This window comes from Felis catus, chromosome C2 (genome assembly GCF_018350175.1).
Source record: "Felis catus isolate Fca126 chromosome C2, F.catus_Fca126_mat1.0, whole genome shotgun sequence".
NCBI lineage: Eukaryota > Metazoa > Chordata > Mammalia > Carnivora > Felidae > Felis > Felis catus.
The window spans coordinates 56,487,441-56,514,458 of NC_058376.1; the positions used below are offsets into that span (position 1 = coordinate 56,487,441).

General features: G+C 38.0%; 1 long non-coding RNA gene across 7 annotated transcripts in view; it reads left to right on the top strand.

Annotated features, from left to right (window-relative positions):
• Window positions 1–27,018, top strand: part of LOC123379948 — a 341,728-nt gene that overhangs the window by 106,566 nt on the left and 208,144 nt on the right. For all 7 annotated transcript variants that reach the window (XR_006585048.1, XR_006585045.1, XR_006585047.1 and 4 more), the window contains one exon: window positions 12,292–12,403. This is a non-coding gene — a long non-coding RNA (uncharacterized LOC123379948). The remainder of the gene's footprint in view (window positions 1–12,291; window positions 12,404–27,018) is intronic.

Here is a 27,018-nt window from a genome sequence, read left to right on the forward strand (position 1 = left end):
ATATCTCCAGGGTATCCACATCAGACTTACCGGATGTATTGAAAATACAGTTGCAGAGTTCCACAGACATATGGAATCAGATATGATGGCAGTGTATCCCAGAGGACTCTCCATTTTTTTTAATACTTTTTTTTTATTTACACCCAAATTAGTTAGCATATAGTGCAACAATGATTTCAGATTTCAGATTCATAGATTCCTTAATGCCCCTTATCCATTTAGCGCCCCCCCCCCACAACCCCTCCAGTAACCCTTTGTTTATTCTCCATATTTGAGTGTCTTATGTTTTGTCCCCTCCCTGTTTTTATATTATTTTTGCTTCCCTTCCCTTATGTTCATCTGTTCTGTGGAGGACTCCCCATTTTTAAGTAGCCCTTCATACCTCTCATTTCAGAGGATGTTTCTACATTATTGAATTTAAAAAGTATGTATTCCGTAAGTCCTTGTTAACATTATTCAGGTCTTTGAGTGATCAGGAAATTGCTTCTAGGGAGTTGAAGACCTGTTATCTATGAAGCTTGGAGTCTCTAGGCTAACCCTCCCCGCCCCCAATCTATTATTTGAACCCTGATTCCTGACTGTTGATTAAGTCTCAAGTTCATGGTCTCTGCTGTCTCTACCATGGTCCCATTTGGTTATCAAACTTTATGCAGGATTTATTCAAAATATGCTGGGCCCTCTTGCTTATAGATCATAATCTTTGGCCTCAATCTTGCCATCATATGATTGTATGTAAATTTTAATCTGCCCGACAACACCTTTTACCCAAACACTGCCCAGGCACCCTCTGGGTTAATTCATTCAGTTCTCAACTGTTGAACACCTTTTATGTGATAGCAGTCCTCTAGGTGCTAGCAAACATTAAACATAAAATTCCTTTCCTCATGGAATTCGCATTGTAGATTTGAAGATTTTATCTTTGAGCAAATAGGTCAGATGATACAATTCAGATAGTGGTAAGTGCCAAGAATAAAATTACTGGGGGAAGAGGGTTTTAGAGAGGGTTTTAGAGTTACAGTTGTCATTCTCTGAGAATGAAGTATTTAAACAGAGACCTAAGATGAGAAAGAGAAGGTGGTAGAATTGGTGGAAGAGCTGAAACAGTAAGTGCAAAGGCCCTGAGGCAGGAATGAATTTAGTTTCAAGTAATAATAGCAAGGAGGCTACCATGGCTGCATTTTAATGATGAAGGATCAAAGTGGAAAGTGATGAGGCTGGAGGGAGAGGGCCAGGGGCTAGATCCTGTAAGGATTTGGAGGATGTGATAAAGATTTTGGATTTTATTTTTTTATTTTTATTTTTTTAAAGTTTATTTTATTTTTGAGAGAGAGAGCGAGGAGAGAAAGGCAGAGAGAAAGAAACGTGGAGCCCATTGAAGAGCTCAATCTGTCACCTGCAACCTGAGCCAATATCAAGAGTCAAACTCCTAACTGACTGAGCCACCCAGGCACCCAAGATTTTGGATTTTAAAAACTGGTTATGGCTACTGATCATGTTTCCATCAGTCTAATCAAGTATTGCCATATCATCTAAAGCCTGATAACCCTGCAGAAGCTGTGGCTTATTCCATAGTTCCCTATAGTGCTCAAAGGAACAACATTAAAAATATGTAAATTGTTTATAATTTTCTATAATTCATACTCAGAAAAAAATAGAGAAAACCTGCTCCTTCATGTTCTCCATTACAGACTGATACCTACTTTTCCCTGAACATAATCCTTACAACTGCCAGGAAACTACCTGGAGAAATGTTTCCTTCACCCACAAGTGCACAAGCATGCAGCTACCAGATTGGGCCACTAGATGGTGGCTTATATCAGTACCGTGGAACTATGTGGTTTCTATTTGACAAAGGAATCAAAGAATAAGTATTTTAAAGACAAACAAAATAGATGTGCATTTAAAATTTCTTTGGATGAAACGATTAGAGAAAGAAAGAAAACATAACATCCTGCAGCCTGCTTTTTGTTCAGTTTACCTTTTTCCTTGGGAGGATTTTTGGCTTCTTGGAGAATGGTCTTGTGACATGGAATACTCATATCCTCATGACCCCACTGGTCTTGGCTATGACTATGGAATAAGTTCCCCCTACTCCTCATTCACCTTGCTGCTCATTTGGGGTTCCCTGGAAATTTTTTTTCTTGCTGTCTTATATTTTCCTAGATGATTTCATTCACTCCCCTGGCTTCCATCATGAAATATTTATGTGAATGATGGCTACAGTTAATATTTTTAGCTGGTATTCTCCAGATCCCCAGACCTATAATTCCAACTGCTCTTAAATGGCAGGTAGATGGTCTTAGGTACTTCAAACTTGATGAACTTTTAACCAAATTCATATTATTTTTTCTTTACCACTTCCTTTCCCAGAAATACTTTTCTTCCTATCTCAGTTAATGGTGTTGCAACTTAATCAGTTGTCTTAGAGAGAAATCTGTGAGTTATTGATTTCTGCCTCCTGCTCAGTCCCCATATTCACTTTGCCTTGAGGAACTGTTGATTTTATCTCTGAAATGCCTTGAAAGTACATTTATTCATTTTATTTTCTCACCTCTGTCATTGTTTCTATTCATGTAATAAATCCTTAACCAAATCTGTTTTCTATTTTACAGTCCAAACATTGTCCACACAATCTTCAGAAGAATCTTACCCAAACTAAGGTTTGAACTAGTCACTTCTTTGCTTTAAATTATTTTCCTCAGATAATATAGTCCAAACCCCATATTATTCTACTGTTCAAATCTTTCAAGTAATGGCTCCACTCACCTTCCCAGCCTCTTTCTGGCCTCTCCGTCCCACACAGCCATGTTGAGTATTTGGAGGCCCTGGTTGTGCCATTGACTTTCATGACTGTGTCCCTTTCTTTGCACATGTTTTTTGTCCTGGAACTCCTGTCTCCTCCCTGTTGGCTTTCCGTTTTCCATCTTCCCTGCAAAGTCTAGTAAGACTTATCCCTTCATTCCATAAAATTCTTCTCCATGATCCCATGATCCTCATACACGTTAACTGTACTGTTTGTCCAGAGGTAGTATACTTATTAATTTATATATCTGCATCCTGCCACTGAACTGAGACTTGCTTTCCAGCAGAAAGTGGAAAGATTTGCCAGCAGAAAGATTTTCAGCAGAAAGATTTGCCATCTTTGTGTCTCTAGCATTTCCATAAGTCTGGAAATGCCTTAGATGGTCAATAACTCTTGTTTTAATGAATGGAAAAAATGAAAAAAAAATCTGATTTCCTCTGCATCTTTCCCAGCAGGCAGGAAAGGCCTTCCCCTGTTCCTTTTTCTCTTGCACTTGTACTCATGGATATTTTTACATGAGAAAAAAAAGGAAAATAGATCTCTGGAGACATGATCTTCCAGACACAGAAAGCAGACCATCTTGGAAGGGAAGCTTTAGGAACTGGAGAAGAGATGGAAACAGGGGCCATAGTTGGAATCACCAAAGCCAAGATGCTGGAAGCAGGCTCCATGTGCCACATGCTTGTCTCCGTCTCTTACTGCACACACAGTGGTGGCGCTGATGGAGGATGAACCTTATGAATTGATCTGTTAGGAGATTATGTGCAATCAGGAAACCTGACTATATTGTTCATTTCTCTCTTCTCAAGGATTGGCACTCTGCCTGGCATAGAACAGGTGCCCATTAAGTGACTGAATCCTCACTGATTATTTTCTTACAGGCAGACTGCAATCTTCAGTTGATACAATATCTGGAAGTGTTCATAACTTTGAGGTTAAAAGGTGCCACTATAAGTGACTGTATAGAGGTGTCTATGATGACCGAGAGGAACTAACAAGCTGACTTTGCTTCATTAGATCATTTGAATGTCTTTGGATACACATCTATGCATTACATGTATGGTTTTCCTTCAAATGTATTACTCAGTCTAGATGCTTATTGTGTTTATTGGTTCAAATGAAATAAACAGGAAAGTAAGAAGTTAAAAAAGGTAAAAACTTCTGTCTTTATGACAGAAAAAAATATTTCTGCCTCTAGCCATTCAGGTACATTTATTTGGTAAGAGGTAAAAGAAATACATGAATTTCATTCATATTTATATTTTATGAAAACAAATTTCAGGGGCGCCTGGCTGACGGTGGAGCATGGAACTCCTGATTTTGGGGTTGTAAGTTTGAGTCCCACCTTGGGTGTAGAGATTACTTAATAAAATCTTTAAAAAAAAACAAAGAAACTCCAAGCTCTTTAATTCTGATAGACATTGTTTATGGGGCTTAAATATATATTTTTTAAATGTGACACATCTCTACTACCCAGAGGTCCCGGTTGTGATTGAGGTGTCTTTGGACAGGAAGTTATCTGAATCATTATGTGTCACCCCTGTGCTACCCCTGGGACTTCTGGGAAGAGTATAGTTATACTGCTCACTGCTAGCAATTCCCTATCTAGCTGTGCTTTTTTTGTAGACCCTATCTCAGAGTGTCAATAAGAAGAGTAACCACTTATGTTTGCATAACGCTTTATATTGTTCGAAGCGTTATGTACACTTTTACTCCTTTGATCCTCATAAAAAGAAATTGAGCAGTACTGATGGACCTACTCTGCAGGTGAGGAGACTGAGGCATAGAGATATTTTTAAAGGAAGTACATACCAATAACAATGTAAGCAATAGAATTAATTAGGTTCAGATTTTAGTTTTCAGATGTCCCATCTCTTTTTTAACCACACCATTTGCTCAGTTGTGCTCACCTCAATTTATTAGAAGAGGTGGCTGTTGGGTTGAGAGCTACTTTTATTTAGCACACCTGGAAATGGCACCCTAATAACAATATCCCTGCTAATAACCTTTTCCTTATTCATGAGATAGAGAAGCTCTTATAATTATTTGCCAGTGTCTGCTCTGTACTCCAGGCCCCTGACAATGAGCACATGGGCACGGATGTTACTATTCTTGGGCAGAGCATTAATAATTAGATATTACTTGGGGAAAAGGGCAATACTTCATCAAAAGACAAAGTGCTAGCTTTGATATCTTTTTGTGCAGTTGCTGGAACACTCCTAGTACCTACTTCTAATCTAAAGATTAGCTGGCGGCTTTGCCCTTTTTCTTGTGAAATATCTGTTCTTAGGGGAAACCAGTATCAACACATATTGAGAATTTTTATGTCTTATTAAAGGTTGTTCTGTGATATTTGTAGGATCCTCCAGCACCTACCACATTATTATCAGGCAAATTCTAAATTTACTCAGAGAGAAATAATGTTATGAAAAGAATTGTTCAAAATCATAAGGGATTGCACTATGGGGTGAACACCTTTGCCATTGAAAAAGTCTCCGATGATTCACTTTTTTATTGCTTTGAAGTGGCTTGGAGTGGACCTTGCCTCGGAACTGGAATTTTAAGAGGAAAGCTTTAATGTCACCATTGCAGTATTTCCAGATGAGACAGGGCATGGCTCAGCTACCATCAGAAGACTGGGTAACAGAACATACAGTTCTCATTTGGGGCAGACAGAGAGATGCATGTCATTGCAAGTACTTGGGACTCTTTGTTCTTATACAAAAACAAGAAAAAAACATTCCACACTACTGCACAGGTTCTGAGACAACATGTTAGATGAGGTAAACAGTATTGGGTGGTGTAAAGGATCAAGAGGGGAGGAGATGGGTGGCCTGTGAATACCAACATGTCCAGGGGAGTTGGGGTGGCTTCCAGGAAATTGTAGAAAGAATGAATCAGGGAGGTCTGCCTAGGGTAGGAGGCTCAGCCACTAAGGTTGCAATCCAGGGATCAGGCTCCAGTCCCTGGGGGGACATCCTAGAGGCTGGAGTCTACACAGACGTTAAGGTAGGGACTTGATCCTAGGATAAGGGTTGAAGCTTAGATGTCAGAACTGGGCCAAAATTCTTGGGAATGAGGCAGGAGTCCAGCTGACACTACGAAGAACAAGAAGAAAGAATAGATTAGTAACCTCCCTTTCCCCTTGCATTCTGTGAGACCTTGCCCAGGCCACTCATTCCCACTGCACTCCCATCTTTTCTCATGTTACATGGCAATGATAATACAGTTGACTTCATAAGTTGTGAGAAATCCATGAGTGCATATTATAAAATGCCATACAGGGGCACATGGGTGGCTCAGTTGGTTAAATGTCCAACTCTTGATTTTGGCTCAGGTCATGATCTCACAGTTGTGAGATCAAGCCCTGTGTTGGGCTCTCCACTGAGTGTGGAGCCTGCTTAAGATTCTCTCTCTCTTGCTCCCTCTGCCCCTTCCCTGCTTGCGTACATTCGCACTCTATTTAAAAAAAAAAAGTGCCATACAAATAGTTACTGTTTGTAAGTTCATCATATGAATAGTGAGCATTTACCTTTCAAGTACTGTACCTTTATGATTGATAAGGTTTTTTTAAAACATTTTTTTAATGTTTATTTTTGAGAGAGACAGAGCGTGAGTGGGGGAGGGACAGAGAGAGAGGGAGACACAGACTCCAAAGCAGGCTCCAGGTTCTGAGCTGTCAGCACAGAGCCCAATATGGGGCTTGAACTCACGAACCATGAAATCATAACCTGAGCCAAAGTCGGACGCTCAACTGACTGAGCCACCCAGGTGCCCCAATAATTAATATATATATATATATATATATATATATATATATATATATATTTTTTTTTTTTTTTTTTTAATAAACCTCATCAGACTGTCCTGGTGCTGTCTTGCCAGCAGTGATCCTTTCTCTTCCTCCCTATCTCTGATTTGGATTCTCTATCCAGCCATATTTTCTGTGGCCACTCTGAATTAACACCTCTTTCTGTCTTATTGGTCCCTTGGATGCCCATGTTGTGTGTGCACTTCCATGCTGTCGTGGGACAGTCCAAAATTGTCAGTCTAGGAGTTGCTGAAGAAAGTGCCTCACCTCACTTAGGCTCATTGGATTGCTCCCATATGGAGCTTAATGAAAGTTACTGGAGATGCAGTCGCTGGCCCCCAGCCCCATCCCCTTCAGCGTGTTTGTGAATGTGGGGGACAGGATTTAGCAGTAGTTTAAGAAACCAATGCCTAATGCTTAGAGAATGGAAGGACCCCAGGACAGAGAGTTTTAGGTTATTATTGCAGCTCAGGCATAATTTGAACTACAAGGCAATGCAAGGAAGTAACAGAACGACCTCATTGTGAATGAAAATTTTAATGCAGAGGCAATAACTCTCCAAACAGGACACACATTAAGATGGAAGATCTGCAGTCTGAGATAGGGGATCTGAAGGGGAACTGTAAGCACTGATCAGGAATGTTCATCTTCTTCCATCAGTATTCTTACACAGGAATATCCAAAGATTATTTTTGGATAGAGAGAGTACAGGCAAGGGTGACCTCAGCAAAGATGTGAGCTGAACACCAAGGGCTGCTGCTCTGAAGGAGGTACAACAGATCTTGGAGACAGACTCAAGCAGCTTCCTTGGGGACTGACCCAAGGAGATACTTGTGAGACATTTAAAGACATGGGAACATTGTGGGCTTTTTGGCTACTCCTCATTTTGATGTTTGTCAGTTACTTTTTCTGTTAAAACCGGTTTTTTTTTTATTTTTTTCTTTCTGGAAATGTGCTTGCATAGTCTACTTGGTTGGTATTTATTTGACTATCTAAAGAAGAGGTTTTCCTAGGTCTTTGAACGTGGGTTTAAGGCAAGAGAAATATGGCAGACTAAAGCAATGTACATTTTCATTGTTGTTATTATTTTTGTTTTTCATTTCCCCCCCCCAATATCAACTCTAACACTAGGCTTGTATGTGTTAATCGTAGTTTGGTTTTTGTGTATCTGCTAAGTTAAACAAAAGTGCTGATTGCCCAATAGGGATGAATTGCTGTGTTATGTGTTACCAGGAACTTCAAAAAAACCCAAAAAGATATATTTTTCTCATTCAAAGTGGGGGAACAAAGCATGAGCAATGATACATTACAAAAAATAAAAAAGAAATAAATATAGACAATTACATAATGAAAAAGTTTCATTTTACCTCTTTCCTTCCCTTATTTATGTTTTGTTTGAATTTCCTGTCAAAACACATACACACATACACACAAAGAGTCACTCAGAAAAGTTCCAGTAATTACGGGCAAAGGAAAACAATAAAACTCTAAGAAGCTAGCTTTAATATTAATAGATCTCTCATAAGGTAGTGAATAATTAATTCTAAAAGTAGTAAGATAGAGTCATAATGTCAGATGGAATAGAAGAGGGTGAATATTGGGCTAAAATATTTTAGTACCATTTTATAGAAGAGGAAGAATTTAAACTGGGTATTAAATAATGGATAGAATTTGGTTAAGAGAAAGAAAGTGAAGACACCATGAACAAAAGTGTGGAGAAAGAAAAGGCCAATAGAGAGATAAGGAGGGACAGAATGGAGATTAATATTTGGAAATGAAATTGAAAAAGTGTGAGGTGTACTTTTGGAGGGTCTTAATACCAGGTTAGGAATTAGGATATGGCTTTTCTGAAACCAAAACCCAAACCGAAACCCAAACCCAAACCTAAACCCAAACCAAAACCAAAACCAAAACCAGAACAAGGATTTATGAACATAAGCCCCTTATTGCCATTAAATTTTTTTTCTATAACATCTGAGTATAAGTTCATTTTCACCCATGTAAAGATGCTCATGTTGATTACTGCTATGATAACAGCATCAACGGCTACCACCCATGTTGAAAAATACTTAGAATAGTTATTTTCTCATTTATGCAGTGAGCTACAGCCATCTTAAAATGTGATGGGTGGAGGTTGACCAAATGTGTTTTGAGATGGTCTCAGACACATGCCTAATGCTAGTTAGCACATTCTAGTCCGCAATGTCATATGGTATGGTCCATTTAATAATCGGAAAGCAATAATGCCAGATAAATTTCAAAAATGCTTTCAAATATTAATGTAATTTTGAAGATGAACATACTTCACAGTAGAATTCCAGTTTGTGTCCTAGTTTATGAGTCTTGCAAGCTCTTAAAAGAAAATATTTAACCCAAGGCAACTGACAGAATGGGAGAAGATATTTGCAAATGACACATCAGATAAAGGGTTAGTATCCAAAATGTATAAAGAACTTACCAAACTCAACACCCAAAAAACAATTAAACCAGTGAATAAATGGGCAAAAGACATGAATAGACATTTCTCCAAAGAAGACATCCAGATGGAAAACCAACACATGAAAAAATGCTCAACATCACTCATCATCAGGGAAATACAAATCAAAACCACAATGAGATACCACCTTATACCTGTCAGAATGGCTAACATTAACAACTCAGGCAACAACAGATGTTGGCGAGGCTGTAGAGAAAGAGGATCTTTTTTGCATTGTTGGTGGGAATGCAAGCTGGTGTAGCCACTCTGGAAAACAGTATGGAGGTTCCTCAAAAAACTAAAAATAGAACTACCCTACGACCCAGCAATTGCACTACTAGGAATTTATCCAAGGGATACAGGTGTGCTGTTTCGAAGGGACTCATGCACCCCCATGTTTATAGCAGCACTATCAACAATAGCCAAAGTATGGAAAGAGTCCAAAGGTCCACTGATGGATGAATGGATAAAGGAGATGTGGTATATGTATACAATGGAGTATTACTTGGCAATCAAAAAAGAATGAAATCTTGCCATTTGCAACTATGTGGATGGAACTAGAGGGTATTATGCTAAGAAAAATTAGAGAAGGACAAACATGACTTCACTCATATGAGGACTTTAAGACACAGAACAGATGAACATAAGGGAAGGTAAACAAAAATAATATAAAAACAGGGAGGGGGACAAAACAGAAGAGACTTTTAAATACAGAGAACAAACAGGGTTACTGGAGGGGTGGTGGGAAGGGGGATGGGCTAAATGGGTAAGGAGAATTAAGGAATCTGCTGCTGAAATCATTGTTGCACTATATGCTAACTAATTTCGATGTAAATTAAAAAATAAAATAAAATAAAATAAAATAAAATAAAATAAAACAAAGCAAACAAACAAAGAAACAAACAAAAAAGAAAATATTTAACCTAATTAATACCTGAGGTTGAGTAAGGGAAACTTCTGAATTGTTCTACCTTCAATATTATTTTTGTATTACATATATTAATATAATACATTTCATATTACATTTATTTATATATTTAACAAAAAGACTATCTTCTTTTATGATTATTAAATTAAATTACCTTGGCCTATGGGTATTAGCTAGGGAACTGGTTCTGTAATACTAGAATTCAACACTTGTTTCTGATTTATACCTATTATCAAAAGTGAAATCTATATTTGTACCCTTACAATATACATTTATAAAATGTCATTTACAAATAAATCTGTTCCCACTATATGGCAAGCAAACCAAGACAAAAAGACAAGGTAGTGGGTGGAACAATTCTTTACCTCAACATAATGTGTCAGGAAATCTGGGTCACAGGAATTTATAACTCGTGTAGATCTCATAGTTTACCATGGCCATATTCTAAAGTTTAAATAAAGAAAAAGTGTCTCAGAAAGGTGAAGTGTCTAGTTTAAGGTCAAAAGCTGGAAAATTCAAAACTAGTGTCTTAGTCCACTTGGACTGCTATAACAAAATATCACAGACTAGACAACAGAAATTCATTTCTCACAGTTCTGGAGGCTGGAAGTCCAAGATCAGGGTGCCAGCATGGCTGGGTAAGAGTCTCTTCTGGGTCACAGTCTTCTTGTATTTTCACATGGTTGAAGAAGGAAGGGATCTCTCTAGGGCCTCTTTTATAAATACACTAAGCCCATTCATGAGGACTCTGCCCTCATGACTTAATAACTTCCCAAAGGCCCCACTTCCTCACATCATCACATTGGGCATTAGAGATACCCAACATATGGAATTTAGGGGGAACATCAACATTCAACATGTAGCAAGTAGGAAATAGAACCCATGTCTTTTGACTGTTAACCCTGTTGTTGTCTTTATGTCTTACCATGCTGGCTTTCTTTCCCATCTTGAAAATATTTGAGAATCTCTTGTCTAGTACACTGAAGAGCCAGATGTGGAAATGAGGAACATAATCAGAAGTATGGAAACTTCGTTGGCAGATGGATTTAGAAAAATGTGTGAAAACTATTAAATCTTGCACTTTAAGGGCAGATTTTTAGATTGTTATATTGAGAGATAGTTAATTAACCACAAAGTGACTAAGCTGTTGCTATACAGATTTCATTAGTTTATAGTCAGAAGGTGAAAGTCCTTTTAGGAAAATATGATGTTGATTGTTATCATTTACACATAGAAATCAAAATTGTCGCAATTCAAAGTATGAACAACTCTAAATCCTTATAGTAAAATCTTTTAAATATTGTTTATAACTTGGCAATAGCAAAAACTTCAAAATGTCTTCTTATTAAATTATAGAGTATTTTCTTCTTCCAGAGGTAACTTCTACACAGATATCAACACTGCATGATTACAAATATTTAGATATAAAGAAACACTCTGCAAAGCCAACATCACAATTATGTTTTAAAACCATGTCCCTTTTACTGCTCTTAAATGAATTGTAAATGTTTAATTGTAGCTTACACAAAATGACTCTGTTGAAAGCAGCATGTAATCAAGTACTAAAATGCTTCCCCTCTTGTAATGCACAGCGGTGCCTCAAATAAAAAGATCCCCTGAGAATAGAGTTGGTCTTGGAATTGGCCACACCAGTGTTGGGTTAGAAACGGTGATGGATGAAAAGGAGGAAGCAGCAGAATAGTTGCATATAAAGATATGTATTTGTGTATGTGTGTGTGTGTGGGGGGGTGTGGTGCTAAAGCTTGAGCAAACATAAGACGGGGACTATTGTCCCTTCTACTCCCTTCTACTCCATGGGTTCTGTTACCCTGAAATGGAGGAGCTGCCTGTCCCTTTGGCCACTGGCAGCTGTAGATTCTGGGCTACTGGGCCAAAAAAGTCAACTCAGTATAGAAACGACTCTTCAAGGCAAGACAAGTGTTGTAAGCCAGCTTGTCTGGAGGGGAATAAATAATAATAACAGCTACTCCTTTTGAGCACATATTTTGTGTCAGGCAGTATATGATAAGGTTATTTATGCTTGCCAACAAACGTATGTGGGTGTTATCTCACATTTTCTTGTAAAGTTAGAAAAATTCATTGAGGCTAAATGAGTTTTCCAAGCCCATGAAACTATGAAATAAGTAAACTGGAAATCCATCCTAGGTCTGTATGGTTTGAGAACTCTTGTTTTTTTTTTCTCTATTCTATGTACTATATGGTGTTGTGATCTAGACTACATTATTAAGCTGCCATATTATTTTTACTTTTAGCAATTATCTGAAAAGGAAGGGTGTCATTGGAATATGATCTTTCATCATATTGAAGCTTAGTCAGATTCACCATTGGGACAGCTATAACCTTCCCCTAAAACCAAAGACCTTGGTAAGTTGACTATGATCCTTTATGCCTTGTGCACTTAGAAAGCTAATCTTCTTGTCCTAAGAGTCTTTTAAAAGATGCTCAACATCACTCATGATTAGAGAAATACAAATCAAAACCACAATGAAATACCACCTCACACCTGTCAGGCTAAAATGAACAACTTAGGAAACAACAGATGCCGAGGATGTGGAGAAAGGGGAACCCTCTTGCACTGCTGGTGGTAATACAAACCGCTGCAGCCACTTTGGAAAACAGTGTGGAAGTTCCTCAAAAAATTAAAAATAGAATTACCCTACGACCTAGCAATAGTGCTACTAGGAATTTATCCAAAAGATACAGGTGTGCTGTTTCGAAGCAAGTACGAGGAATGGTACAAGTGAATAGGAAGTTAGACTTAGTTAAATTATTACCACTGCACTTTTGGTACAGAAGGGGTTAAACAAGCTCGATCCAGGTAGTACGTTTCTAATGATGGTTAATTATTTTTAAGTCTTTCCACGGGGAACTGAATTATGAGTTTTCACTCAGCAGCTTTTAGAACACAGCTTTTTCTTTGGTTGGGGCCTTCCTGTACTTCTTTCCAACAGACCAGCTGCCACATTAGGAGATAATGTGGTAGTTGCCTAAAAAATTCCAGTTCAGCCTATTCTCCAAGGACATTTGATCCTTCCACAGGGAAATCATTAGTTATCCATTTGAGCCTAGAGTTGCCAAGAGCACTAATAAACTCTCTGGAAAGTTGTGGTATAGACATACAAGGAGATAAACGAGAAATGGGAAAAATCCAATAAGTTGACTCCCCTATGGGATGGTACAAAATTGTTTACTGTAACCTGGGCTTCTTTCTAGTCCACTTTTAAGTAGAATTTTATAAGATTCTTCTAGATCAGGAAGGTTTTTTTCTTGCTACTCAGCACAAACATTCATTATTTATATATAAAGATTCATTCCTTTGCATGGACTTACATCCCTTGCATTTGTCCTACTTGTATTTTCTCCCTTCCTGTTGTATATCCTAAGTATTTGCTGTCTTCTTTGGTCCTTCTCAGTTACTGTACAGACTGGCTGTACAAATGGATGTTTTTTTTTTCCTTTTTCCATCAATCAGTTTTTGCTGTAATCATCACCATTGGTCATCTTGGAACACTTTCCTGTCACCTGCTGTGTGTTACTGATCTGGTCCAAAGAGAATGAGAAACTTTTGGTTCTTCAGTTATAGACATCTGTGAATACCTCTGAATATTGTTTTGATATTGCCTCTAAATGACTTTGGCCATTTTTTCCCTGCCACATTTACTGCTATGAAGTACTATACTTACTGGATACTAGACAGGGTTCACTAGGAAGGATTGGTCAACAGTTCCCAAATCAGAAAGTTAAAACAAGATGGGGCGTCTGGGTGGTTCAGTCAGTTAAGCATCCAACTTTGGCTCAGGTCATGATCTCACAGTTCGTGGGTTTGGGCCCTGCAATGGAGTCTATACTGACAGCTTGGAGCCTGGAACCTGCCTTGGATTCTGATCTCCCTCTCTGTCCCTCCCCCTCTCATTCTCTGTCTGTCTGCAATCTGTCTGTCTCTCTCTCTCTCAAAAATAAATACACATTAAAAAATAAAGTTGAAACAAGAAAACTATGGATTGAATTTTACAATTAGAGAATCAGTCTCATCAGACTCTCAATTTGCTCAGTCCAGGGCTCTTGAAACAATGTCTCTGTGGGTGTGGGGTCATCGAGATGCAGTGCTTGTTTCTGTCTTCAAAAAGCAATTTATTCTTTGGCTGTAAGACATGCATCCGACTATAGAACTCTTGAGATCTTTCATGGCATTCAGGCATTTTTCCCAAGTGGCTCTTAGCACATCACTGAACATGGTAGGGCTATTAGGATCTGGCCGTTTGTCTATGAACTCCTCTACTGAGTAGTCTTTTCTACAGTGAATCCTATCAGATTGGCTTGGGCTTTATGGACCTGCATTACAGCCTGAGGCTCACCTGACCTAAGCCTGTTTTCTTCCTTCTTTCCTTTTATAGGCAAGAATCTGCTGAGTGGTCTGAAGACTTTTCCCGTGGTTTCTCCCACTTTATCATTCATGAACATTATCACAAAAAAGTCCAATGAATTCTGAACAGACACAGAGGAGATCCTATGGCCCATCACCATGGATTTCATTTAGCCACCTGTTTTAGTAAAATTCCATTATTTTAGTTACCATCTCCATGAGGCCTCAGTGAGTATGCCTCCATCACCTCAAACAGGGATCTGGCTTCTCTCACCAACTCTGGCCTCAAAGCACCGAGTTGAGGGGCTTGGATCCTATGGCATCCTTAGCAAACCTTTCAGTTGTTACCTACCACCCACCAAGATGTAGGGAATTAATTCTTCATGGTGTGAACGTTGACTATTTAGGGGGCATGAACCAGGATAAAAAGGAGCCAGCAAATAAATTACTTCCTTTTCCTTTTTCACTGGACTGTTTGGAAACACGTTAGTCCTTCACATCTCTTTAAAGCCATCTAGGGAGACAAAATAATCAACAGACCTTGCTACAAAGCAATGGGCATTTCAATAATGTACTCCCTTATATGTTCTTTCCCTCATTTATACCTTTTTCTTTTATCCCTGATTCTCTGGAATTGCTCTTCTCAGTAAGATGTTGGCAATGAATTTTTCAGTTAGTCTTTCCAGGGAAATTAGGCAGAGATAGGCATTACTGAATAGTTGGTATTATTATTGGTATTTTTCCACCTACCTGAGACTCTACAAGTCACTAAATTCTTCAGACCACCTTGCTGTGCAGCCCAGCATAACCTCTCTACTTGCTATAAAAGAACAAAATGCTCATAATATTTTAGAGATATTCTAGCAGTTTTAACAGAGCAGGATTCAAAGACATCTGGTACTGACTAGCTATATGTTTGTATAACTGATTCTCAATATATTTCAGCATAACATATTGCACTGTGGTTTGTAATTGGTATTAGATTTTTATAGTCATTTTAATGATAGATTTTCTATTTTTATTCCATGAAAACATGCACATTGAGAATGGAGGGTCTTCAGTGTCCTAGCTTGGTATTTTAATATTTTCTGTGGACATTTGGTAGTCACTAGGGGTGTAGAATAATTAAGAATGTAATAGAACTTTATGGAGATTAATCTGGAGGTACATGGGATTCTAAAGGGAAGAGTAGATGGCACATGTGAAAGGCTATGAACAGCTGGACAGCTGGATTGATGTTAAAACAGATCCCCACAGAGATGGGGAGGATCCCAAATATTCTCTAACTTGGAAGTAAGTAAGAGGAGGGAAGCTGGAAGAACTTGGTGAGTGTTATACCCCAAGGAGTCACCTCAATTGTACACATCTCCATTCTTCATTCCTTAGTGAGATGAAGGCAACCATGTATTTATTTGAACATTTATTAAACACCTTCCATGCAGCCATGCAAGGAATTTTACGTGCGTAATAACATTTAGTCCTCTTAACCATGTGTAACGTATGTATTCTTACTTTCATAGGTGAGGAAAGTCATATTCAAAATGTTAAGTGCTCAATGTTGCATACCTTCTTTGTGGCCAAGCCAGAACTTAAACCAGAGTTTTCTGAATCTGATGCTTGTGCTCTCTATACCATGCCACACTGCCTGTCACATATAGTGTCTTCATGTTTGAAGACTCACTGAGTGATAGAGACACTAGAGGACCATACAAGCCAGTCTGTAATCAAGATGTCAAAGCTAGCTAAAGATTTTCTCGTACCTTCTCCTTTTTTTAAGAGATATGAGTAATACCTATCTTTGACATGTCGAAAATAAGCTGTTACCCAGATCTCCATGAAGACTGACAGCAGGTTGATGGCAGTATTTTCATGCTTTAGGATTAAGACATCTGAACAACCTTTGTCTAAAATGTAAGAAATTATTGCAGCAACAATATACAGCTTTCAGATGTAAAGCTCATTCCTTAGCATGTGGTATTTGCTATTTTCTATCTTCGTAATTTTTTTTTCAGTAAGTTTTTACAGAGTTGCCAAAGCCACTTCTTCTGCAGCAGTAGAGCTGTTACTGTGTATGGTACTCACGGTGTCTTTACTTTAGCAATCCTGACTCTATTGAATTTAGGAAATTCTCTAAGAATGAGTAAAATTGTTGATAGGCTTTGCCAGTGCAGCTGCAGGGGAGTTGAAGTAATTTCCCATAGCATCATACTAAATGCTATTTTTACTAAAGTAAGCAAATAGTTAATAGAATTAAACCATTTTTATTCTTTCAGAAAAATTATCATAATTCTATAAAATAACATATTCAGGCTAATACTAGCATGTTATTCCACAGTGTGCAGAAGCTCTCATACTTTCAAAAGAGTGAGGAGGAAATGCCTCTTGGGGAGGGAGCCAAATTCTCCCAACATTTGCTGAAGCTCATTATGAGCTTTCCTGCCATTCTTGGTTCTAACAGTTTGCTACATTATTATTTAATCACATTGCAGATTCATCTTATTCTAAGTAAACCATAAAGATAATTATCAAAATTAATTAGAGAAGATTCTTTACTTTGTGTGAATATTCACTATACAATGACTTTGAAGACTTTATTGAAAATAGAATTTCTTTGTAATGCCATCTGTTTTGATATACACTTGTGGGAATACTGCCCATCCTTGAGCTATCAATGATACGTGTATATGAATTGGTGTCCATAGCTCCAGGAACCACCAGGGCAAGCTCCAAACTAAGCAGAAGCTTTGCTTACTCTTGTCTTTGCTGGTGGATTCCATATTGGATCTTCCTTGTCCATATAAACCATTATCCCCTTCTAGAACTCGGTTGGTTCTCCATGTTTGTATGTTTGTGTGTGTGTGTGTGTGTGTGTGTGTGTGTGTGTGTGTGTGTGCATGTGCATGCACATGTGTGAGGAATCTGTATTTCTGCCTCACTAGAACATAAACTCCATGAGGATGGGGTTTATGAATGTTTTTGTTGATCATGGTATCCCTAGAACCTTGTCCAGTTCTTGACACATGGAAGATACTCAACAGAAGCCGTTAAATTCATTATTTTATTTGTGTACTCATTTGGTCACTTATTCTTTAATTTGTCTCACATGTATTGAGTTCCTTCTATAAAATGGTCACTGGTGTGGACATTAGAGTTACATGAGGTGTTAAATATTTGTATATATGTTTGTATGTATAGATTTTCTACGGTTTCAGATCCAAGTACTACTGAGGAATCTGTAGCATTGATCCAAAAGGCCATATTGTAGGAACATATGATAGTTCAAATCACTGATGGAGCTCTTGTCACTATTATTCTGAGGGTAGGGGAGCCTCTTTTCTGGCACCAGTGTGGATAGTCTCTGGATTAGAAGGTTAAATGTATATCTAGCACTTAAATTTAAAATATATATATTTTTAAATAAGTAACATTTAAAATTGCACTTAAATATTTTAAGTCTAATAGTAGTAGTATAAACTAGCAATGTATGATTCCCCAAAGAGAGTCCCAGGCATGGTTCTAGATGCAAAGGGGGATAGCAGTCCTGGGTGGGGCACACAGGGACTGTGAAGGGGACTGGAGGGAGATGAGCAGAACACCCACAGGGTCCACTACACCAGAGCTCTTGGTGTCAGCACAGAAGTGGTATGGCAGGGGATGGGGATGAATGGACTCACCTCTATTATTAAGATAGAGCCCCAGACAAGTTTAGTTTAGTTAGTATATGGAACATAGTCTTCTTCTGGCACCTCAAGAGAAATATTTGCTAGACCAAACTGTTAGAACTTACCTGATTGATAAAATAGAGACTGTTTGCTTTTCTATTTTGTAAAGTGAGGCTCCCCTTTAACAGTTACACATATTTACAGGAGTACTTTAATAACTGGATAATACTAAGAGCTCCCTTCTTTCTTCTTTGATAGACCCACCTAGAGTTAGGAATTCATTGCTGTAGACAAACAGTCTGTAATATGTAGGACTAGATTTTCTCTTCTATACCTCATTCTAATGGTGTTTGAGGAAATTTACCTTTGCTCAGCAGGCATCGAAATAACTGAACACTTTGATTGATGTAGTAAAACATCCAGGCAGAGGGTTGTTTGGTGTAGGGAGATAAGCTTTTGCCATGCAGGGTATGTATTCTATGGGAACAGGGCTATGATACTAGAAGTGCAAATATATAAACACAGTGTATGAACATCCATTGGAGCAGAAGCCACTAAGGTGACAATTAGTTATAAACAAACTATGTGTTTAAACTGGAAAAGGAGCATGTAATTTAGTATTCACAAGATAAAAGTTATTCTTCCCTGCTAAACTAAAGAATATTGTCAATTGTGGAATTCCTTTTAAGTTTCTACCAGTGTTATTAATGGTTGACATACCTACCTGCTCTACTTGCTAGGCACCTTGTGCGTAGACATTATATGGGAGAGAAAAAAAAAGTATAAGGCTCAGTCTCCATCCCTGAGAAACCCACAATGTAGGTGAGAACAAACACTGTGTATAGCATGGACCTGTAAAAATAATAGCCATCAATTATTTGGTGGTTCCTTGTTCTGTGCCAGGCATTGTACTAGGTATTTTGCTTTCTGTGATCTAATTTGATCCTCACTATAGAATTGCAGAGTAGGAATTATTATTTTCACTTTTGAAATGAGGAAACTGAGACTTAGAGATACAAAATAATTTTGTTATATTAAAACAACGTGTTAGTGCTTAAGGATTCAAATCTGAACCAAAGCTGTCTTTTTACTAAGCTAAGCTGCTTGTTAAAAATAGTATCCAAAAGTTTAAAATCCAAATTGATCTGAGACTAGAGCAAGCATACAGACTGTCAGAAATGCGTTTTTAAAAAGCTGTGTTTGAGGCAAAAGATCGGTGAAGGAACCACATGTGTATTAAGGCCAACGTTACAATATTGATGAGTAATATGGAGAAGCAGAAACTCTCAGTTTTTGTTTTGCTTTTGTCTTCTCTGTCAAATAGAGTGATCTTCAGACCATAAGACGGTAAAACAAACATTGGTTACAGGGGAATTTAAATCTATATGGGTGAATATATTATGAGACAGCACCTAACAGATCTAAATGAGCTCAGGTCTCCTACTAGATGAAATATGCCCTTGAAGATTAAGACAATCTCAAATAGATCAATGTTCCTGTTATATTCTCATAGCACCCTGTTTAAGAGTGTATGTTATGATCTGTAAGCATATATTTATTTGTGTGGTCATATCAGTTATTAATTTTCTATCCAGATTCTATGTCTGTTGGACTTCCTGCTGTTCCCCTGGTGACTAACATAGCCCCTGGGACGTAATTGGGGCTTAGCACACCTTCAAGGAATGAAGAGGTTTCACTGAATTTTTGTAGGTGACCTTTGAGGACTCAGCGGGAACTGAAGAGGCCAATAACAACTCTGATTTTGAAAATGATGTTGATGGCAAATGGGGACATTTTCAATTAGAAGTCACAGGATAGCAATAGGACAAATGAAACTAGCACAAAATCTGTTGTCTGGTACAGAAGAAGTTATTGAATCTGAATACTTTTTAAAAAAATATTTTTTTTCCAACATTTATTTATTTTTGGGACAGAGAGAGACAGAGCATGAACGGGGGAGTGGCAGAGAGAGAGAGGGAGACACAGAATCGGAAACAGGCTCCAGGCTCTGAGCCATCAGCCCAGAGCCCGACGCGGGGCTCGAACTCACGGACCGCGAGATCGTGACCTGGCTGAAGTCGGACGCTTAACCGACTGCGCCACCCAGGCGCCCCAGAATCTGAATACTTTTATGGGACATATAGTTTATCACAGTTTCCACCTGCTTTTGCTGTGTTCTCCAATTTTATTCCCTGGTTAATTCTTGGAAGCATTTGTGGTTTAGAGTCCAAAAGATTGTTGACATTGATCCTATGCAAAGTTTTAGAATACGTCATTGCAAAGATGAATGGTTTGTAAAAAAAATGAAGAAAAGAGTGATTTCTGAGACACAGGGCAAATAGTTTCCAACAGACTCCTTTCTTTGGCAGTATGTAGTAGAAAAATTCAGTATATTGGGACAGTAGACACCAAAAGATTCTGTCAGGGTATATATAACCTATTCAACATGTCTGTCAGTGATTGATGGTACTGACGAGTCATGTCCAAATGACATTTTCTGGCATCTTTCTAAATAATATACTTGAATGACAGTTTTTTAATTTGTTAATTTTAGTTGGTATTTCAGAATTTCTATTTCTGTAGTTGAAGATCTAGTGTTCTTAACGGAATCAGAATAACATTCATGATCTAATACATTAAGTGATTTGGGCAGTGAGTTTCTTAAAACAGGGTAAAGATATAAGTTACCGCCCACAAAAAGCTGTCGTTAGAAAACAAAACAAAACAACTCTCCTCCACAAAATATGGACATATTTAAAAATTTCTCTACATTATCACGATCATTTCCACTCCTACTCAGTTTTTTCCTAGTCAATCTGTTTAAGGTTAGTTTAGAGCATCTGAGGTTTCAAAGCAAAAGGGAATATATTTCCTCATCTTTTTGCCATACTCATTTAAAAATAGTACACAGAGAGTAAGTTGCCAATGATCTGTTTAGCATGTGCGGTTCTACCTCTACCTGAGGAAGAACTGGATAATTCTGTTGTCATTGTACAAAGACCTTTGACAATGAACTGTCTGTGTGATCATGAAAAAATCATCTCTGAGTTTTTTTTTTTTTCTCATTGGGAAGCATGGAATTATTATTGCATACCTTAAAGGGTTGTTGTGAAGATTACAGGAGATTATATATAGCATTTATGTTAAACAAAACGCTTGCTATGTGCCAGCAGTGTGATAAGCTTATCAGATACATTGTTTTATGTGTGATTCATAATAAATCAGTTATTAGTTGGGTACCTTGCTTAAGTTCCAAGAAAAATCAAATCTGTAAATCTAAAATCCTTCTAGGTTTTCCACTGACTTTCAAGGAGTATTCTCTAAGCGTTAACTCAACCCACTGGATCTTTCTGCATTGGATACAAACTATGTTTGAAAGAATGACAAGTTCTTCTTCAGTCTCCTTGCAGAGATTACTCACACCAATCATTTATGAGTCCTGATGGTTTTGTAGTATGAAAGTATTCTATAATGTGTGGTGAGAAATTTCACCTTTTTGCTGGCTACTGCCAATAATTTCTCTCCCCTACCTCCTTCTTTTTACTTACTTTCTGCTTAGAATTTTTGGGGAACTTCAAATTCATTGTCTTCTATCATGCAAAACTAAATATCCTTTTTTTAGTTTTGGTATATGATATTCAGACTCTTGAGATCCCACTTTCTACATTATTAGTTGCCAAGGTAGATTTCTTTTTTGAAAACAATCCTATATTTATCAATGTACTGCATTCACATAATTAAAAGTCAAATAGGTCTAAAGAGTGTATTTTGAATAAAATGTAGTCTCCTCTCCTATACTTCCTCATTCTCAAGTCCTGCTCTCCTAATATATCAACTTCATCTCTTTTACAGGTTTATTCTACAATTTCAACTGTTTATAAATATTTATATTTGTACTAGTATTTCTTAATTTATCAATCTTAGTGTTATTTAGACTTCCTGTTTTGTAATTCAGGATTTGTCACTCTTTAACATTTTTTTAATGTTTATTTTTAAGAGAGAGAGAAAGCAGAATGTGAGCAGGGGCGGGGAGGGGCAGAGAGAGAGAGGGAGACACAGAAGTCAAAGCAGGCTCCAGGCTCTGAGCTGTCAGCACAGAGCCACACACAGGGCTCGAACTCACAAACCGTGAGATCATGACCTGAGCTGAAGTCGGACGCTCAACTGTCTGAGCCACCCAGGCGCCCCAGGATTTATCATTCTTAACACAGACTCCCCACCCCCCACATACATATGTGTTCCCTCATGCTGTTCTCAAGGTATAGTTTAGCACATATTTAATTAACTCACCACTCAGTTTCCACATTATTGAGTAGTGAAATACGATTTACTGTTGAGACTAATAGTATACTATGCTTCTTCTTTCCCAAAGTTACTCTATTATTTACTATTAAAAAAATTTTTTTAATGTTTATTTATTTTTGAGAAAGAGAGGGACAGAGCATGAGTGGGGGAGGGGCAGAGAGAGAGGGAGACACAGCATCCAAAGCAGGTTCCAGGTTCTGAGCTGTCAGCACAGAGCCCGATGTGGGGCTCAAACTCACAAACCATGAGATCATGACCTAAGCTGAAGTCGGACATTTAACCGACTGAACCACCCAGGTGCCTGTATTATTTTACTATTTTTATTATGTTGTTACGTTCTCCATTTTCCATTTTTTAAAAAGTTCCAATAAAGCTGTCAACACTAATATTTTTTCACATGTTAAAATATAAAAGATAACAAATTAATTTCCTTACCCTAAATTTTTTCATGTGAAAACCCCATCAACCTTCTTCTACCTTCTTCAACTTCAGGCGGTTACCCTCTAGGCCTCATGGACAGATGTCCAGCCTGGAGCTTCCTTCGGTCTTCTTCAGTGTTTGGTCCTATGTCTAGGATGCCATGTATTCCTGTTTATTGGCTTATTCCCTTATTTTGCTGAAGCTCATCTTCCAGCATCTCTCTGACAAAGGGTACATAGCAGTTTATTTGAATCCTTGCATGTCTGAAAATGTATTTATGCTACCTGCACATTTGATTGACAGTTTAACTAGAATAGTGTGCATCTACCATTTGATTGGAATAGTGGCCATTGAGTATCACTCAAACATCTCCCTGTATTTTCATGATTCTTTACCTTGTGAATTCTGTCTTTCCAAGGTACAGGCCAGAATACTACTTTCACCATTCTCCTTTGAAACTATAGGTGTAGTTATGTTATGAGATAAACCAGTACAAAGTTTCCTTTCAGAAGCAAGTAGCTTTGGATTTTATAGGAAGCAACCATTTTTCTGGTCAAAGTTCAGAGGCATGTGGTATTCAGGGGTGGTGGTGTCATCAGTGCTGGTGGCAGGAGTAGTTGCAGTGAATCCCAGTGCATGGTTGGTGGAGGGATAAAATAGAACAGTTTCCCTATCACAGTGGTTCTGCATTGTGGTTCTGGACCTTGGTACTGGGACTGTGATCTTGAGCTTATTTTTCTAGCCTGCCAATGATTCAGTGAACTTTCTTCTGTACTTTAGAAAATTAATTTTTCTTAGCCTACAGTGTGCCTTTTCTTGTTTGCATTTAAGACTGATACAATTAGTATGGAATACTAGATAAAAATAATTTTGCATAGGAAGTTAGATATTTGATTTCACTGTGATTGAGTATCTAGTGTTGCTGATGTCCTGTGATGCCTATTATATTACAAGGATGTGTGTATGAGTGAGTGAGTGAGTGTGTGTGTGTGTGTGTGTGTGTGTGTTATCCTGTACGCTTTTAGAATCTTCTCTTACCTCTTGATAAAATTTCTAATGACGTTTTTTGCTTACTTTTCTGGGTATTCCTGAACACTCTCTTTCTGGAAGATTATTTCTTTCGGTTCGGAGAAGTCTAATATTATTTTTTTGATAATTTCTATATTCAGGTTTTCTGGAACTTCTGTTAGATGCTGGAAAGCTGAGTGAAGTTCTCTTTTTGTTATTATGTCTTTTTTATATTTTATCTTATTTTTACATTTTAGCTTATTTTCCTGTATTTCTCAACTTTAACTTCCATCTCCACTTTTGATTAGAAAAATCTGTTATAATATCTTTAATTTTCAGGAGCTCTTTTTTTTAATTGTAGGACAGTTCTGTTTTCAATGCATCATTTTCTAGTTTTATAGAAAGACCAGTGTTTCTCAACATTTGAGAGTGGGGTTAACTTTCTTCATCATTGCCTTTATCCTCTTGTTTGTTTGTTTCTGTTTGTTTTGATCTTTCACTTTGGAGATTTTTCTCAAACGTCTGGTAATTTTTGGTGTTTCATTTATATTAAAAATTATGTCACCAAAATTCCAATCAAGTTCTGTTTAAGGGTGGATAGACTTGTCATCTCATGGCCTTGAGCATAGAGCCAGTTATTTTATTGAGTGTCACCCAAACGTTAGTGTGTGTAAGTTTAGTTACTCTACACAAAAATTCTGTAGTTTAATTCCTGATAGGGATGGAGTTCTGAGAAACCTATAGTTGAGTATGTGAACTTATATATAATTCCTGCCTTTTCAGTATCACGAATCACCCCTTTTTCAGTGTTGTTCCCAGTAGGGGCCTTATTGACTCCCATTTCTCCAGAGGAAAACATATCCTGCCTCTCACATTGCTGAGGTTGCCTGGGTGCACAGAGAAAGAAAGGGAATCTGGGTGGGAAAGTCCCGTATCTCCACTTGCTATGAGTGTAGGCCTTTAACTATTTCTCCATGTTCATTCCAACTCATTCCTGTTCTTGTAGTGCTGATTTTGGAAGCTGAGCTTGCAGGTGTATTGTCAGGTTCACTGGCTGGTTTCTGTTTTGGTGTCCTGTGACGTGATGTAGGCTTTAACTTTCTATATTCTGACATGTCACTTATCAGTCCTCCATCTACTTTTTCTTTTTCTAATATTGTTGAAATAATTCCTCTCATTGTTTCCTTCTCTCTGATTCTCTATGTTATGGGTTAATAACCTGCTAATTATTTAATCTGTCATTTCGGTGTAATTTTGGACAGATTAAAATGAGTTTTGTGGTGATTCTATATATAACCAAATATTCTCATTTTTTCCCAAAAATGACAACCCTTTCAATGAGGAATTCTGGTATCTGCTATTAAACTAATAAAGTGACCAACTCATCACTGTGAAAGAGGTGTATTGTTTCTTTAACACTCAATAGAACAAGATTCAGAGGGGTTAATCAACTTGTTCCAAGTCAAATCCACTTAGTAGGTGGCAAAGCACTGATTCAGATCCAGACCAGTATGATTCTGAAGGCCATGCTGTAGCTGTTAATCATCACTTAGTGTATCAGATACTTGACACATCACAAGTTCTCAATCATGGCAGCTTCTGGTACTGTCAGCTCACAAGGAGAGTATTCAGTGTTTGAGCAGATGTTATTCTTAGAGTGAGTGAGGTAATCCTTATACGTAATATCTAGAGTAATTTAATTTAAGCCTAATAGCAGTAGATAACATAATTAGCACCTTTAAAAACTTACTGTGATAGGTACAATATTACCTTTCCTCCCAAAAGATGTCTACATCTTAATCCCCAGAAAGTGTGATGATGCTAGGTTATATGGCAAGGGCAATTAAGGTCACAGATGGAATTAAAGTTGCTAGTCAGCTGACCTTGAGATACCAGGCGGGCCCAATTTAATCCTAAGAGTTCTTATAAGTGGAATAGGGAAACTGAAGAGAAAGAATCAGAAAGATGGCAACATAAGAATTCAGCCTTACAATGCTGGCTTTGAAGACAGAGGAATGGGGCCAAGGAAGGAGGGAAGTCAGTAGCCTCTGGAAGCTGGGAAAGGCAAGAAAATTGGTTTTCGCTTAATGTCTCCAGAAGAAATGCAGCCCAGGCAACAATTTGATTTTAGCCTTGTGAGACTCATTTCAGGTTTCTGATCTCCAGAGTTGTAAGATAGTCATTTTGTTTTAAGCCACTAAATTTATGATAATTTGTATAGCAGCAGTAAGAAATGAATACATTTATTAAATAAAATAAAAGTGTGTGTGTGTGTGTGTGTGTGTGTGTGTGTGTGTAGCTTACCAGAAGAAAAAGATGATAAATACTCAATGACATGGTGTGATTAAATAGTAACCTTAGAGATGGATAGCAGCTTGGAGAGGAAGGAGTAATTGGAGCTGCAAAGGCTCCCCCAGTGGTCAGGGTAGAAGGGAATCCATTTTCATCTTGGACACAGACAGGATAATGTCTCTTCTTGCCTCAAGATTTTTAAACTGCCCCTAATTTTGCCACAATATGCAGAGTGCAGACCTTGTCACAGCACACACAAGTTGGGGAGAACTGATGGACAGAGGAAATAAACAGAAGCCAATCCTAGTGCAATGTGACTTAGGAGCTGGTGTTCTTCTATGCATAGTGGAGGAAACAAGGCTCCATGGTATCAACTAGTGAACACTATTTCTAAAGTGGCCTATTATCTACTTTAGGCATAGGGGCTGGATTTCAGGGGGGAAGTGTTCCCGGGTAGCACCAGTCGGGAAGTGAGGCAGAGAAGAGAAGGAAGCCAATGTTCTAAGGAGAAGATTACCCACAGTGACAAAGCAGGGCTCAGTCCTGTTGGATTGTGCAGGACACAGCTCTGATTTGTTCCCCTGAGGAGTGAAGAAACTGTGCTGTTTATTTACCAACTTCCCCTTTGTTAGCGGTTGGGAGCTGCTCTTGAGACATTCGTCTCTCTGCCATCTCCAGACTCCCCTGAGCATGAGCTGAGCATTCTTTGGCAAGTGGATAAAGCTGCTGTAAAAAGCTGCAAATGAGTGGAATACGAAGTCCTCCACAGGTATGGGAATAGACCATACCAAGGATTTATGTTCTGCTATCTTACCAGTCATGGCACAGAGACAATAGACATATATGGCATAAGAATCTATGAGATACCTGAAATTTTATCAGCAATGTGTAGAAGGAGAAAGATCAGATTGTCCATAGTGGAAACAATT